Source organism: Anopheles stephensi, unplaced genomic scaffold (assembly GCF_013141755.1).
Source record: "Anopheles stephensi strain Indian unplaced genomic scaffold, UCI_ANSTEP_V1.0 ucontig168, whole genome shotgun sequence".
Taxonomy (NCBI): Eukaryota; Metazoa; Arthropoda; class Insecta; order Diptera; family Culicidae; genus Anopheles; species Anopheles stephensi.
Window position 1 is genome coordinate 42,501 of NW_023405089.1, and position 2,500 is coordinate 45,000.

The window sequence follows — 2,500 nt, forward strand, 5'->3', positions numbered from 1 at the left end:
TCCCCGTAGGACGACCATCACCAGTTAAGGTGTAGTTGACTTGTCAGGGCACGGTAGTCCCCACAAGTCCCCGATTATTCGTGGATATCGTCCTACGAGTTTTTGTGACCCTTGGGTTCCCGAACTTTGCTACGATGGTTCTGCCTCCAGAGGAGACTTATGAACACTTCGTATCATTTCTTACACCGAACCATGGGATCGCGAGATTGCTCCCGGATCCCTAATCACCTTACATTTTCGTTTCGTTTCCGTACACTACGATGAGCTAATTCAATTTGTTTGTTCGTCTGGCGAACGTTTTATTGCGGAATTACCGCGGTACTTCCAGCCGGGTATGGCTGCCGTACGACCTACAGGATAGATCATCGAACCACTTTTCGTGCATATTGTCCGTCGAGGGTATCACCTCGATACCCCCAACAGACCTTTGGACACTTCCTCACTACTCCTTGGAGCAGCAATCAGGGAACCATATAGTAGGAACAGCCGAATATGGAACTCTTTTCGTACTTTGGACACCTCCTATAACTTGTATGGCGACTTCGGGGACCTTCATTTCGTTCTCAGTTGGTACCCCTATTTCGGTCTTTGGACACCTCGTCTTACCCGTATAACTCACTTTAGGTCCACTTATTTGCCTGATATCTCATCGTGAACCCGTTTTTCGTACACCGTACACACCTAGGAACACCACATATGCGTTTCCCTTTCGATCGTGAAGTTTTCAAATTTTTCGATTTTTGGTCCTAGAAATTCATGAACGGTGGGAGACCAAAATTTTTCATAAAAAAAAAATTTTCACCGTTTGACCATAAAAACCTTCTTTTCGTACATACCCCATCATTTCTTCACGTTTTAGGCCATTTCTGAAATTTTCGCTTCGATAGTGTGTCCCCTATAATACAAAATGAACATTTTGCATCTCCCACAAGTGGCCATTTTTTTCCGCCACTGAAGAACACGACCTCGGGAACTCGGACCTAGGACGTGGCCATGTAAGTCATAGGCCACCCCAACTTTTGCAAAATACTGTTTCTTTTCACTTTTCATGATCTAAGGCGCGTTCCGACGGCGTTTTGAACAAATTTATGAGAAAAAAAATTTTGACCCTCGGACCAAAATTTTTTCGTTCGGGGCCCCATGGCCTATGGCCAGTATGGGAACTCGGGATGCCGATATGACAAAATTTGTCAAAAAATCACTAAAAAGTCGCTATGGCCCATTATTTAGAGCTTGTTGAGACCTTTCTAAAACACCTTGGTTGACCCCTGTCCGATAAGTAGTTTTCGAGATATTCGAGAAAATGTGATTTTTTGGGACTTAGAAAATTTTTGACCCGTACCCTAAGAAAAAGTGATTTTTTCATAGGACAATTTTTTCTTCGCAAATACTGTTTGGTTTCACTTTTCATTATTAGAAACGCGTTCCGAAGCCATTTTCATCAAAATCTCGTGAAAAAAAAATTTCACCCCCGGACCAAAAGTTGGCCGTTCGGTGCCCTATGGCCTATGGCCAGTATGGGAACCAAGGATGCCGATATGCGAAAAAGTGTCAAAAAATCACTTGAAAGTCGCTATGGCTCATTAAATAGAGCTTGTAAAGACCTTTCTAAAACACCTTGGTTGACCCCTGTCCGATAAGTAGTTTTCGAGATATTCGAGAATATGTGATTTTTTGGGACTTAGAAAATTTTTGACCCGTACCCTAAGAAAAAGTGATTTTTTCATAGGACAATTTTTTCTTCGCAAATACTGTTTGGTTTCACTTTTCATTATTAGAAACGCGTTCCGAAGCCATTTTCATCAAAATCTCGTGAAAAAAAAATTTCACCCCCGGACCAAAAGTTGGCCGTTCGGTGCCCTATGGCCTATGGCCAGTATGGGAACCAAGGATGCCGATATGCGAAAAAGTGTCAAAAAATCACTTGAAAGTCGCTATGGCTCATTAAATAGAGCTTGTAAAGACCTTTCTAAAACACCTTGGTTGACCCCTGTCCGATAAGTAGTTTTCGAGATATTCGAGAATATGTGATTTTTTGGGACTTAGAAAATTTTTGACCCGTACCCTAAGAAAAAGTGATTTTTTCATAGGACAATTTTTTCTTCGCAAATACTGTTTGGTTTCACTTTTCATTATTAGAAACGCGTTCCGAAGCCATTTTCATCAAAATCTCGTGAAAAAAAAATTTCACCCCCGGACCAAAAGTTAGCCGTTCGGTGCCCTATGGTCTATGGCCAGTATGGGAACCAAGGATGCCGATATGCGAAAAAGTGTCAAAAAATCACTTGAAAGTCGCTATGGCTCATTAAATAGAGCTTGTAAAGACCTTTCTAAAACACCTTGGTTGACCCCTGTCCGATACGTAGTTTTCGAGATATTCGAGAATATGTGATTTTTTGGGACTTAGAAAATTTTCGACCATGACATATATGAAAAGTGAATTTTTCATAGGACCAAAAAGTTTGTTCAAATAGGGTTTTGGTTCACTTTTTATGGTCAG